Here is a 13728-nt window from a genome sequence, read left to right on the forward strand (position 1 = left end):
TTGGCTCTGGAACTTGCCAGGCTCCAGCTGGGATCTGGTGCCACAGGTAGTTCTGGACCTGACTCTGACCTGAGCTGGCTCTAGCTCTAGATCTCAAGCTAGAGAAGTATCTCTGGAGCTTTCACAGGAGTCAGTGATAAAAATGCCTCTCTTTCTAGCAATCGTGTTTGATGTGGTACGAGGTTTTCCTGTCCAGTTTGTGTGAGAGCAGCTGCTGGAGCTTTATCTCCCTCGGAGCTTGTCCCAGGACACCTGTCTGCTGGAGCTGGTGGGACAACTGCTGGAACGTGGGCAAGGGCTGTAAGCTTGGGGCTCAAGCTAGAGCCATGGTGCAGCTGACTCCTCCTCCCAACCCGGCTCTGTCTGTAAGTCTGCAATCTGTTTCGGAGCCAGTTAAAGCTCTAGGTGAGTCCTGCCGCACTCTCCTCCTATGCAGAGCAGGGTGCTAAGGCCTCCCTCTGCCTGGGGATGGGCATGCTGCCAGAGGTCCTATTAGGTCCTTCACAGGAAGCCTTTCAGAAGAGTCCTGTACTGAGAGGGGAAGGCCCCATGGGGACTCCTCACCTATGGGGTACAGGTTACCATTGTTTCCAACTGGAGTCACATGGACAATGCAGTGTTGCCTCTGTGCTGGATGGAGAGCTGCAAAGAGGAGCTGTGGTTGCAGACTCCTGGGACAGAGTGTTTGCAGGGTGCATGTGGCCACCAGGGACATGGTGGTGGCTCAAGAGGAGGAGGAGGAGCTGTGTTGGCACGGTTGTGCCAAAAATCATCAGAGATGATGAGGAGGCAGACACTGGGGTGGTGGATTGGTATGGTCAGTAGATTCTCTGGATCCTGCAGGGCATTCCAGGCTGGGGTCCAGCTCCAGGGGTTCTAGAAGCTCCATTTAGGAGCTGGGATTTCCTGGACCCTTCTGTGCAGGTGAGGGGGGATCCCTGGCACTCGGAAGGGCTGTCAGGGAGAAGGAATGGGACAGTCAACCACTTTTCCTGGCCATCTGGGACCTCTGGGTCACAGCTCATGCCGATCTCCTCCACGTTGGAGTTAGGGGAGGTCATGGAGTGGCAGTGTCCTCAGTGCTGAGGTCTGGGTCCCACCTGAGCTACTCCAGGCCTTGTGAGTGGGAGCTGGCCTTGTCCCTGGCCCAGGCCCTGGATGCTGTGTGAGGGCCTGGAGGATGCAGGGAAGGTTGAATTCTGCAGTGGTCAGGCCAGCTGGGGCTGTGGGTGCTCTGGGGTTCCCACAGGCACAGACTGGGGACCCATAAGCAGGAAGGTTGAGGGAAGAGTGGAGTGGGCAGTGAGTGACCTAGCAGGGCTCTGTGCCCACGGGCAGTGCTCTCGGGGAAGGACAGCAACTCCTTAGATCCCCGATCAGCGGTCACCCGAGGCTGTGTGGACCACGGAAGGCCAGGTCAGCCAGTTGGGAGTGAGGCATCATGCCCAGCAGCTGGACGGGCCCAGCCTGATGCTATTCCTGGGGGTGATCTGACCCGGCAGGTGAGGTAAAGGTGCCTGGCTGGTCTATGTCACTCCTGTCTGTAGGGGTTTAGCTACCCAGCCAGCCAGCCAGACTGTGGGGAGGGTGACCCTGGAACTGGCCAGCTCTGGGGACCAATTACAAATTCCTGTATGCACTCTCAGGTCCCTTCTGCTTCAGGTGGGAAGGAGAGAGTTGGCTCCAGGGTTTGTCCATCCCCTCGGTGAAGATTGGCTTCTCAGGACATAGTGACTCTGGTCGTAGAGTTCATGGCATAGAGCACATTGACATTGTCTGGATCTTCAGTTCTGAGGGAGGTGAGGTGGAGTGGTGCTGAGTAGGGGGCTGCGGGCCTGGTGAGGGAAGTGCACGGAACTGGGAGCAGAGTAGTCTTTGTCAGGGGGTAAGGAAGGAGATTGGGGAATGACTGCTTCGTGGTACAGGGTCCCTTTGGGGTGATGGAGACGACAGGGACCAGCTGGCAGTGACAGGGGAGCAGAGTACAGGATGCCATGGTACGGCTTGATGGGATGAAAGGTTAATTTCTATTGAATCTAAATGTTTATGATTAAATAGAGAAATCATGAAACATGTAGAAGAAAAACCATTGCTCCCTCTCCAGAGAGGTGATGCGTGGCACTGGGCAAGGATGGGTCTAGCATTGGAGCTGGAGCTGCGGCTGATGCTGGGGATGCCCCTGGCTCTGGCCGTGGACCCGCCTCAGGACCTGTGCCTGAGCTGGAGCTGGAGCTGGGACTGGGGCTGGGGCTGGGGCTGGGGCTGGGGCTGGAACTGAGGCTGGGGCCTGGACTGGGGCTGGGGTTGGGGCTGGGGGTGGAGCTGGGGCTGGGGCTGGGGGTGGAGCTGGAGCTGGGGCTGGGGCTGGGACTGGGGCTGGGACTGGGGCTGGGGCTGGGGCTCAGGGTGGAGCTGGGGCTGGGGCTGGGGCTGGGGGTGGAGCTGGGGCTGGGGCTGGGGCTGGGGTGGAGCTGGGGCTGGGACTGGGGCTGGGGTGGAGCTGGGGCTGGGGCTGGGGCTGGGGTGGAGCTGGGGCTGGGGGTGGAGCTGGGGCTGGGGCTGGGGCTGGGGCAGGGGCTGGGGCTGGGGCTGGGGCTGGGGCTGGGGCTGGGGTGGAGCTGGGGCTGGGGGTGGAGCTGGGGCTGGGGCTGGGGCTGGGGCAGGGGCTGGGGCTGGGGCTGGGGGTGGAGCTGGGGCTGGGACTGGGGCTGGGGTGGAGCTGGGGCTGGGGGTGGAGCTGGGGCTGGGGCTGGGGCTGGGGCAGGGGCTGGGGCTGGGGCTGGGGCTGGGGCTGGGGCTGGGGCTGGGGCTGGGGCTGGGGCTGGGGCTGGTTCTGGTTCTGTAACAGGTAGTCGTGCACAAGCAGCTTCTAGAAATGACTAGTCCTCAGCTAACTCTTACTCTGACATTGATGCCAGATTTGGTGCAGGAACCAGTAGAGAGATGACTGTTGCTCTGGAGCTGGCCCAAGTGTCCACTGGAGGCCCTCTATCCGTAGCCTGCCCACCTCTAGCTCTACGGCAGGTGCCAGGGTGGACACGAGTCCTTAGCTGGTGCCAAGAGCAGGTGCTCACAGCGGCTCTGGCTTTGTAGGTGGAGGTGCACTCGCTCTGCTGCTGGTACAAGAACCTGCTGTAGCTCACCGGGTGGCAAGCGCTCCTGTGCCTGCTCCAGGTCTCCCTGTGGGGCTGAGGCAGATGCTGGCTGTAGGTGCAGCTGGCCTCCCAACCCCAGTGCACACTTGGCTCAGGCTCTGGAGCTCCTGAGGAAGGCGCTACGGCAGGAGATGGAAGCGCCTCTAGCTCTGGAGCGGGCTCTGGTTCCGTAGCTGCTTCTGCAGCTGCATCGGGCTCTGGGGGGTTTACCAGCCCTGGTACAGTGGCCTGGTCTCCATCTGGAGGTGGTGTTGAGGCAGCAAGAGGAGAGAACATCACCAACTTAATTGCATGTCCATGTGGCTTCTCAAAAGAAAAGCCCACAGCCTCCAGAGCAGGGCTAGAGCTGGTGCTAGAATTACTTCTCGTTCTCAGGCTGCCCCTAACTCTGGCACTGGGGCCGCATGGGAGGGAGAAGTGGGGGTGGAGGCGGCCTTCGCTCTGAAGCTCCAGTCAGAGGTTTTTGTAACCGTGTAGCTGGTCCATGTGCTTGAGCCAGAGGGGCTCTCGTGTGTGGATGGCACTGGCTCAGGCTCTAGAGCTGGCTCCACAGATAGTACGACTCTAGCTCTGGTGCAAGTTCTGGGTGTCAGATGGTTCTAGATCGTAGCTCCCGCCAGAGCTGGCTCCGCTCCACAGCTCATACAAGGTCTGGTGTTGGAGATGCTCTAGCTCTCTCTCCCTCGCTTGCTGACTGTGGGTGAGATGCTGACCCGTAGGTCAGGCTGTAGCCCCGAGGGCAGGGAGGGGGTCTGGGGTGCACCTCATCTCCCAGGGACAGACATGGGTGCTGGTGCGGGCACAGGTGTGGATGGATGAACAGGAGAATATGCCCAGATCTCCCACCTGGGGGACACCCTCCCCACCCCCCTGCATCCCTGGGCTGCTGGGGGTCACATGAGTATAACATGTGAGGTGCTATTACCTTCCAGGCACTGTTCTGAGGCTGTGGGCAGAGCAGTGAGGAAGCACTGTCCCCACCCCCGTGGGCCTGCCCCGACCAGAGGTCAGAGGGGCATAGGGTGCCTGGCAAGTGTCTCTGCTCAGGTGGGAGCAGCTGCTGGGGTGGTGGGACACACAGATGTCCCTAACGGGAGCTCAGGACTGAACCGGGCAGGGTCTGTGGTGTAGGGGATGCGGGAGCCTTGGTCTGAACACCCCTGTTAGGTATTGTCCCCATGTAGCCTTGCCTGTTGCTCTCCCTAGTTTTGCCTCCATAAAACAGGCTGGGAAGGAGGCTGTTCCTGGGTTTAAGAGTTATATCCAAGTGCAGACCCAGGTCTAGATCAACTCTGGAGGTGGATTCAGCTCTGGCACCTGCCCAGCAGCTGGAGCCTGGTCCTACATGATGCTTGTGCCAGCCCAGAGATTGAGGTAGCTCCAGTCTCAGCTCTCTTGCCAGTTCTCTGGTCAGAGCCACCTTTTGAGCTGGATCCTGCTCCGGCCCCCACCATGGAACTCCCTGGGGGGGGGGGGGCTTCTGTGTGAGGAGGAAGTCAGGTGAGGGGACCCCAGGCCATAGTGACTTTACTTCCCTGACCATACAGTCCCCTGAGATTTGGAATCTGAGTAACCAGGCACCCGCATTCGGACACAGCCCCCTACCCGCTCAGTTGGTTGGAGATCCTCAAACCAACAGCATGTTTTCCTGCTGCTTCTCTACGTCTGGAGGCCACAGGCTGAGGACAGCGCGCCCTGCCAGCAGTGCCTTTCATGGGAGGTGTCCCGTCAGGGCTCCATTTGGCAGGAAGGGTGGAAAGGTAACACTGGGACCCCAGGGCCATCCCGCCCAGCCCTATACCGCTCTGTTCCCATCTATGAAGCCCTGGTCCCCTCCCAGAGGATGCATGTGGGAGTGGGGAAGGCTCATGTGGGGTGGGCCCTCCCGTGGGCCCTCCCTGAGGAGGCGCAGGCTGATGAGGGGTCAGGACCTGGTGGGCAGGTGGTGTTCACTCCCCAGGTCCAGGCTGGCTGGTGGGATGGGGTGTGGGGGCGGTGTCTTTCTGCCCAGGGCTGACCCTGGCCCTGTATGGGTCGCTGCGTCCCGGGTGCAGGGCTGTGCACGCCCAGGTCTGTGTGTGATCTGGGAGCAGCAGGGGGAGTAGGCAGGACCACAGGGAGGAGGGCCGGGCGGGGCTGTGAGGCCTCCGGGTGGCTGCTGGTCCCTGTCCTTGCAGAGCACCGTAGAGGCCAGAGGTGAGAGGCCAGGGGACACACTCCCCACGTCTCTGGAGAGGGGCAGCCGTGCCCCGCAGCCCAGCAGGGCCACCACAGACTCCGGGCTGGAGGGGCTGCAGCAGGGTCTCTAGGACCAGGGACCGAGGAGCCATGGCCCACAGAGAACGAGTATGAGAAGCTGGGGCGGGGTGTCTGGGCAGGTGTGGATGCTGGGCCCCACAAGGAGGAACCCCAGAGGCTCAGAACCCCAGAGGTGGGGCCAGGAGCCAAGACTGGGCTCAGAGCACCCAGCTGCGGGACAGTCGTCAGGGAGATGCCCTGGGAGGGTGTTCCTTCCTGGCTGCGGCCCCTCTGGGAGGCCCTCAGCTGGGTCTGTCCCTACAGGGGCTCATGGAGAGGCAGGCATGGTGGGAGGGCCTCTCTCCTCTCACAAGGGGAACCCTCAGAGCCCTCTCCCACGGCCCCAGCCACAGATATAGAGCAGCCAGGAGCAGGGGTGGGAGCCCGCACCCCTGCAGAGCCCAAGGATGGTCCCCCTGCAGCCGGAGGGCCCCCTGCAGAGGCTGTTCCTGCATCCGCAGCTCTGGGGGGGGAGGGGGTGTCCACAGAGACTCCTGCAGGGGCCCTGGAGCCAGAAGGTGACCTGACAGGGGTGCTTGGAGAGCAGCCACACGAGGAAGAGGAGCTGTATCCCAAGCAGGGGGAGTTGGCATCTTCTCCTGCCCCAGGCCCTTCTCCAGCTCCTGACTGACCCTGCTCCAGCTCCTGACCCTGCTCTAGCTCCTGACCCTGACCCTGCTCCTGACCCTGCTCCAGCTCCTGACTCTGTTCCAGCTCCTGACTCTGCTCCAGCTCCTGACCCTGCTGCTGCCCTTGCCTCAGCCACTACCAGTGTTCCTTGCCCCCACACCACACCACCTCCTGCTCCTGCCCCTGCTCCTGCCCCAGCGGCTGCCAGTGATCCTGCCCCTGCTCGGGAAACTGCTCCTGACCCAGCTGCTGCTCCTGTTCCTGCTCCAACACCCGCTACTGCTTCTTGTCCTGAATCTACTCCTGCTTCTAACACTGACCCTGTCCCTTCACCTGCTCCTGATCCTTCCCCTGATTGTGACCATGATCCTGCTCCTGCCTCTGCTCCTGACCCTGCACTTACCTCTGCCCCTGATGATGACCTTGCTTCTGCCGCTGTGCCTGCCCCTGCTCTAAACACTGAATTTGGTCCTGATCCTGTCCCTGCTCCTGATCTTGAAAATGACCTTAGTCCTGCACCTGCTCCTGCTGCTGCCCCTGCTGGTGCTCCTGCTCCTGACACTGACTTTCCTTTTGACTCTGCTCCTGACACTGAACTTGCTCCTGCTTGTACTCCTGACCCTAACCTGGCTCATGTCCCTGCTCCTGTCCCTGTTCCTGACACTGCCTCTGCTAATACCCCCGCTCCCGACAATGACCTTGCTCCTTCCCCATCTCCTGACCCTGCCCCTGTTTGTGACACTGACTGTTCTTCTGCCTCTGCTCCTGATAATGAACCTGCTTCTACCCCTGCTCTTGACCTTGCTCCCCACACTGACCCTGCCCCTACTCCTGCTCCTGCTCCTACCTGTGCCCCTGGTACTGACACTGACCCTGTTCCTGCTCCTGACAATGACCTTGCTCCTGGTCCTGCTCCTGACACTGCCCCTGGACCTGTTATTGCTCCTGCTCCAGGGCTGGCCCTTGTCCCAACTCCTGGCCTTGCGCCTCCTCCTGACAATGACTTTGCTTCTGCCCCTGGTCCTGACATGTATCCTGCCCCTGCCCCTGGTCTTGACAGGGACCCTACTCCTGCCCCTGCCCCTCCTCCTGTTCCTGCAGGGCTCCCAGAGACACACCTGGAGCCCACAGCCCTTCGAGGAGACCTCCTTGTACAATCACCCTTCAGTCCATCACCTGACCCTGACCCACTGCCCACATGTCATCCCCTCCCCCTGTGGTCTTTCTTTCTGGTATCTGTTCACTGTCTTTCTATCTTTACACATTCTGTGTGGCATATACTATTTCTTTTAAATAAAATTACTTCTTTTCAATTGAACAAATCATAAGTATGAAGTGTGTTCCCACAACTGTGCCACCACATCACAGAACTTTGCTGTAGAACATCTCAGTCCCCAAAGGACACCCTGACCCAGAAGCCTTCCCAACCCATTTCTCCCCCAGCCCAGGCTCTGGAAATCCCTAAGTTGCTCTCTCTCTCTCTCTGTCCCATTACGTGTTTTGGATGTTTCCTGTGAGTGGAATCCCACAGTAGGTGCCTTTGTGTCTGCTCACATATTTCAAAGGGATCCATTTGTGTGTGTTTATTTAACACAGAATTTCCTTTATTCAGTATTGAAATCCATGATGGATGAAAGAGGAGGTGTCATAACAGAGGCCCCTTAAGTAAATATGGGCACACTCTAGTGGTCGAGACCCCATCTTTCTGCCAGACCCCAGGCAGGAAACGGTGGGTTCTCCCTGTGGCCAACACAGACACAAGGGAAATGCAGAAAGCTGGAAGACACTCCACAGAGGGCAGAAGCATTGTCACAACCCAAGGCCAGAGAAAGTTTTCACAAACTTCTGTGCAAACACTGCTTCACGTCCATGGGGTCCACAGGGACAGAGACCAACACACGCACGAGCAAGGGGAGGGGAGGACACGGGGAATATGTGTCAGAGATGGGAGCTCCCGGGGAGGGACTCTGGTGAAGGAAACCCTATGGGGCCAGCGCTGGTCACCAGCCCCATTTGCCCAAGAGGCTCTGCAGCCACAGCACTTATTAGACCACTGATGTGCACCAGACTCTATGGGTGAGAAAAACGATGCTATGTTTTGTGGCCATAGGAAGGGTGCAGCTGCGCAGGGGCATGGAGCAAAGGGCCTGTGAAGATGGGTGGACGATGCCCCCTCCAGGTGAGCAGGTGTGAGCTGCCTTCTGGTGCTTGGAGGAAGTGAGATGTTATTTCCATTTCTTTCAGTCTGGGGGCCTGGCCATCCTGTGCTGGGTTTTCTCGGTGGGCGAGAGCAAACCCAGGGATTCCCATAAGCTTGGGTCACATCCTCAGCTTCCTGAGCTGGAGTTCTGACCAGGGACCCTCCCTGAAACTGGGAGGCTGCGGATGCTGAGCCCTGAGGTGTGGCAGGGCCTGGGGACACTCGCCCTGACCCACAGGACCTGTTCCAGAAGGTGGTGCCCTACAGCTGCCTGGGCTACATGCGGTCCCAGCAGGTCAAGAAGAGCAATGAGCACCTGCCTCCCACTGTCCATGCCATCATTACCTAGTCCAACTATGTGGCCAGCTGCTTTGAAGACCAGAGTGTGACATTCAGGCACAAGGCCAGGGTGGCGCAGCACTGGATTCAGGGGGCCCCACTATGCCATGGCCGGGCCAGGGAGTCCCACTAGAGTGTAGGAAAGTCCTCTTTTTTTTTTTTTTTTCAGCACTAGGTCTGCAAAGGTCTAGCTGTTTCCGCTGGGATTTTGCTTCCTCCAAGTTGTTAGGTAGATGGGGGTGGGTGTCCTTCCTTCCTCAAACCAGCCTGGCCTGTCCCAGGGAAGCCAGACTACTATTGCTCCTCCAGTGTGCAGTGCATCTGCAAGGGGAGAGCAGCCCACCTGCCCAGTACTGCCCAGTACTGCAGGGAAAGGTCACAGGCAGCAGAGCCTTCAGCCCCAACAGCTAGACTGCAGAGGGAGGCAGGTGTGGGTGTACCTCGGGACGCCCCACTTTGCCCCTAGGGCAAAGATGCTCATCACTGAGAATGCTGTGGAGCTCTTCATGGAAGCCCCCCCGCAGCCGGAGCTTACAAGATAAGGCTGATGCATGACGTCACCCCCACCTGCCCAAGTGAGCAGGTAACGGGTTAGCTGGTGGGAAGCAGCAGGGGGCTAACGAATCTAGGCGGGTCCTCCCAGACCCTGCCCCAGGGGCTGGCCGGTGAAGGTGATCCTCGCGTCAGCGGGAGACCTGTCCTGGGTGGGTGAGGGCCAAGACCCTGCAGGGGTCTTCCCGAGGGGCTTCGGGCGCTGCACTCGGAGATCCCATAGCCAGACGCCCTGCTGCCAGGAGTAAGGAGATGGCGCCCGCTTCAAGGACGCTCGGGGGGGGCGGGGGGGGTGCAGGGCGGGAACCTGGGGAGGCAGGGTCGAGCGCTGGCGTGCCTGGCGCTGTTCAGTGTACCTTGCGTAGACTGGCTCGGGCCGTTCGGCCGCTTACGGATGTAGGGTCACTGCGATTTCCATTTTGCCACGTCCCGCTCTCGGGGAGGAGGAGCCCAGCCTGCGGGGCCGGGCTGCCCCGGCGTGGGAGAGGTCCTCGCTCCCGCCCCCGACGCCACCTGCAGGGCCTGCGGGGCCTGCCGCGTCAACACCGGGAGGGCCCGCTAGAGGGCGCTGCAGCGGGGGGCTCGGGGCGGTGTCGTCTGACCCTCGCGGGCCGCCGTACGCGCTATAAAAGGCGCGACGTGTGGGTGTGCGTCCTTTCTCGGGGCGGCGGGGCGGCTCGCCGGACGAGGTTAGGTGCGCAGGTCCCGGCTTTCCGTAAGTCCGCGCTCGGGGGTGAGGAGTTGTTGTACTTTTGTTTGGAAAGGCGGCCCGGTCGTTATTTAGTGCGTTATGGCCAAACGTAGGGCGGCGTCCGCGTGCCGCGGTGCCTGGGTCCCTCCCTGGCCGGGCCGCCTGCCGCAGAGGTGCCAGCGCTGCCGGCTGGAGTGTGTGCACCGGCCCCAGCGGCTGGCACGTCAGGCGGGACCCCCGCCCCTAACCCCGGTGTTGCGCGCGCTCAAGCCGGGTTGGCGGTGGGAGGTGAACGGCCCGGTGTATTCTGGGAATACACGGCCCAGGTGGCAGGATCTTGGGGTTGCAAACGCAGCAGAGCCGTGTGGGTGCAGAGCTCCTTTGCGCACGTGTCGGATTTCTGAAAAGGGTTCGTTTCTTTTTTTCCTCTAGGGAGCTTTCCTGCTGGAAACCCGGCCTGGAAGAGCGCCCTGGGATCTCGGGTGAGTTGACAGGTTAGCGTCAACAACTAACTGTTGTTTGCAACTTCAGCGCTTTCTGTGCCGTCTCCTGAAATGGGGTAGGTAGGTGGTCCTTCGTCTCCACTGCCCCCAGAGGCGTTGCAGGTGTGGCTGCATCTGTGTCACATTTGTGTCATTGGGTGGCAGAAAGAAGAGAGGCTTATCTACGCCCAGTGTTCAGCTGGTGAACGTCTGGATGATTAATAGTCTGACACTTGACAGTGCATCTGGCGGTGCCTGTTTGCTGGCAGCCTCAGGCCACCGTGTAAAAGCCCTTGGATTGTCCTAGTTCTTGGGTAGCCTCCGATGGAGACGTGGGTCCCTCAGAGTTCAGGTGGTCTGACTTGCCGAACATCTCAGTTATACGTATTTGTCACAGTGGATGAAACAAACGATGGCGCCGGAGATTTTCTTCTTGGGGTTAAGTTAAGTGAACACCACAACCTAACAATCCAGTAAAGTTCAAATTAATTCAGATTAAAGAAGTTCAGGTTGAGAGGGTGTGGGAGTCCCTAAGAAAAGCCATCCCAGGTGCATCAGACACAGATACTTCCAGGTGCCAGCGCTGGCTGTCCAGGTCCATGACCTCCACTTTGGGCTGTCTGCCAGGGCTCTGCAAGGTGATGGCAGAAAAGGGTAAAGGACGCTATTCATAGTTAACTTCTGCCACCTGCCTGGCCACCCGGTCAGGTTCTTCAGAATCCTGCAGAGGTGGTTTACTGGCCCCTGGTTGGGTTAACAATAACAATGACAGCCAGCTTGTATTCTACTCTGATTTGGGGCTAAGCATTTTTGTTACTGTTACAGGAAGGAAGGTGATAGCTAGCCTGTGTAGGGGGCCAGAATAAATGACCAGCACCATCCAGAAGAAGGTAAGAGGAGAAATGAGGCTAGCTCCCCCTGGGGGGAGGCCATATTCCTGGGCCTGGCCAGGTGGGAAGCCAGGTGGGAAGGTGGGAGGGACTGGCTGCCCTGCAGGTGCTGGACCTACTAGCACCACAGATACAGCTGCTTTGCTGCACCTGGGATGTCAGGGCAAAGAGGAAGTGGCTATTTCTACGCTCAGTGCTCAGAACAGTGGGCACTAAGAATGGTTTGTAGCCGAACATGCCTCAGCTGCCATGGTCGCGGTTGCTTCTACGTGCACTCGGCAGGCACACCTACCCTGGGCTTCTGCCTGGGAATGTGGAGCCTGGCACCAAACGCTTTTTCTGATTTGTCTGTAAAGAGACCTTTTATGGGAATTGAGTGCACCATGCATGTATATGAGCTTTTGGCACAATGGGATTGACCGGGAGGAGGTCTCTTTCCTGAAAACAGTCCCTCTGTAGGTCTGTCTGCAGAGGGCTTTCTGGAAGTCCTTGGGCAAGTGTGTTGTGCATCCCTGGCTGAGAGCTGCTATGAGTGGCCTGTTGTCCCTCCCTGTGCCTCCAGACCCCTGCTTTAAGGACCCTTTGAGAGGAGAGGATGTCTCATCAGGCTGGGGATGGGAGGGAGGCCAGAGGGCTGCACCTGGCTTTGTAAAGGTCAGGCCTGTGTGGAGCCCAGTAAGCCATGGTCCAAACCAGGACACCGGTGAGTGGAGGGATGTGACAGGGACTGTCCTGCCTCCTTGCAGGTGGAGAGCCCAACACCAGGATGAGTACGCAAGACTGGGGCTGAGAGACCCACTGATTTCAGGTGAATAAGAGTAATATGTTTTGCTTTTTTTTTTTTTTAAGGCATTTTTGCAAAGCGTTGAAAAGCAGTTGAGTGTGCTCAGCTGGTTTGCCCCCATGAGATGGCTCTGTTGGGGCCCACGCAGCAGGAACCCTTAAGAGAAGGGCTTAGTAGAGACTGTTCGGACTCCAGGAAATCCAGGCAGGCTAAGGCTTAGGGAAGGGGTCCAGACAAATGGGGCGTCTGTGCCTTTGCTTCTGAGGCAGTGATGGTTTGCAGAGGCACCCCCCAGTGGCCAGTGTGGGGTGCTCTCAGATGAGTTGCCTCAGGGACTGGGCACACCCCAGCTTGGAGGTGCCAGGCCTTCATGTGCCCTGTGTGCACCTTGTGTTGGGGGCTGAGGATGAGGAGGATCTTCCCTGCAGGGTCCTGGTTCTTAATCCAGCCATTGTGTTCAAGGGGGAAGTAAGATCTTCACAAGCAGAGCACAAGCTGGGTGGGGCTGGGGGACAGAGGGAGGGAACATCTGAAGCAGAGTCCACAGCCTGTGGGGAGCCTGACACAGGGCTTGATCCGTGACCCTGACAACAAGACCTGAGCTAAGACCAAGAGTTGGACGCTCCACCGACTGAGCCACCCAGGAGCCCCAATTCTTTTTTTTTTATGATTTTATTTATTTGTTAATGAGAGGCACAGAGAGACACAGAAGCAGAGACATAGGCAAAGGGAGAAGCAGGCTCCATGCAGAACCCAATGCGGAACTCGATCCCAGGACTCCAGGATCACGCCCTAGGCCGAAGGCAGGTGCCCAACCAATGAGCCACCCAGGCGTCCCAGGAGCCCCAATTCTAAACTTTTTTGTGCTATATTTGGATTATTCCTCCCCTACCCCACAAGGAAGAAAAATCTAGTTGGAGAAAAAGATGTATGTAGGATGAGTTTTAAGGTAAGCTGAAGGGTTGAATGATTTTTTCAATAAAAGTGTTTCTCTTGGCAAAACTTGAAAACTTGGTCTTGAATAAATTGTCTTAACTTGGGATCCCTGGGTGGCGCAGCGGTTTGGCGCCTGCCTTTGGCCCAGGGCGCGATCCTGGAGACCCCGGATCGAATCCCACGCCGGGCTCCCTGCATGGAGCCTGGTTCTCCCTTTGCCTGTGTCTCTGCCTCTCTCTCTCTCTCTGTGACTATCATAAATAAATAAAAATTTAAAAAAGTAAAAAAAATTGTCTTAACTTGGCTTTTCCTTGCACTGATTAGCTGAGGCCCTAACAGGACACCATGTGTGTGCATGTCCATGCATGCACCTGTGGGTGCGGGTAGGAAAGCCCCTCTGGTCCCAAGTCTATGACATTCAGGGAAGTACATGCACAGAGTGTCCACTCCAGGTTCCCATGTTGCCTTTCCCAGGCGTTTTTAAAGAACCACTTTGAGTTAAGCCTGCAAAAATCAGTGGCCTCTGCTCCTCCCTCCCCCATGGCCCAGGATGGGGACACTGTTCCTCCCCCAGGTCCCCGAGCCTCCCCAGATCTGGGATGGAGAAGTAATAAGACCTGTGACTACTTTGTGGAGGTTTAGAAACATTACCTTTCATCAAAACGATTCCAGGGTTTCCACTTTGCAGAATGGAAACAGAGGGAGCCACCTGTTGACCCCATGGGGGTGCCTTGTGCCCCCTTCACCCAGCAGGTCACAGCCTGCACATCC

The 13728-nt window shown here is 58.5% G+C and overlaps 1 long non-coding RNA gene and 2 other non-coding genes across 3 annotated transcripts; all 3 read left to right on the plus strand.

Annotated features, from left to right (window-relative positions):
- Positions 1-9821: 9821 nt before the first annotated feature.
- On the plus strand, positions 9822-12422 carry LOC112906950 (uncharacterized). Its single transcript, XR_003232650.2, has 4 exons — positions 9822-9889; positions 10298-10347; positions 11173-11237; positions 11984-12422. It is a non-coding gene; the product is annotated as an uncharacterized lncRNA (long non-coding RNA).
- Positions 10449-10581, plus strand: LOC112906979 (small nucleolar RNA SNORA17). Its single transcript, XR_003232667.1, has one exon. It is a non-coding gene; the product is annotated as a small nucleolar RNA SNORA17 (small nucleolar RNA).
- Positions 11341-11476, plus strand: LOC112906978 (small nucleolar RNA SNORA43). The gene has a single exon (XR_003232666.1). It is a non-coding gene; the product is annotated as a small nucleolar RNA SNORA43 (small nucleolar RNA).
- Positions 12423-13728: the final 1306 nt, after the last annotated feature.

Source organism: Vulpes vulpes, chromosome 2 (assembly GCF_048418805.1).
Source record: "Vulpes vulpes isolate BD-2025 chromosome 2, VulVul3, whole genome shotgun sequence".
NCBI classification, from domain to species: Eukaryota; Metazoa; Chordata; class Mammalia; order Carnivora; family Canidae; genus Vulpes; species Vulpes vulpes.